Source organism: Tupaia chinensis, unplaced genomic scaffold (genome assembly GCF_000334495.1).
Source record: "Tupaia chinensis unplaced genomic scaffold, TupChi_1.0 Scaffold000093_1, whole genome shotgun sequence".
Lineage (NCBI taxonomy): Eukaryota > Metazoa > Chordata > Mammalia > Scandentia > Tupaiidae > Tupaia > Tupaia belangeri.
This window is the reverse complement of record NW_006159555.1, coordinates 5,018,542-5,018,828: the sequence shown is the minus strand read 5'-3', so window position 1 is coordinate 5,018,828 and position 287 is coordinate 5,018,542.

Genomic DNA, 287 nt, shown 5'->3' with positions numbered 1-287 from the left:
TCGGGATCTTGGGCACGCATGCACATGTGCCCGGTGTGAGTTTTAAGCCACCAGGTCCAGGATGCGAACTGCGGTCGACTATGTGGGAGTCCAGCAACATAGCCATTACACTAACTGCTGGTCCCTGCATTCTTTTAAATTGTTTGCTATAGGGCATATGCACTCACCAGAGAGAAGGGGGAAGAGAGAGGAGAGGGGAAAAGTGAAAAATTACTCCCAAGAAGGTATGGTCATGCCACAATCCTTTATTCTCCATTCTTTTCTTAGGATTTAGGGCACACATGCAC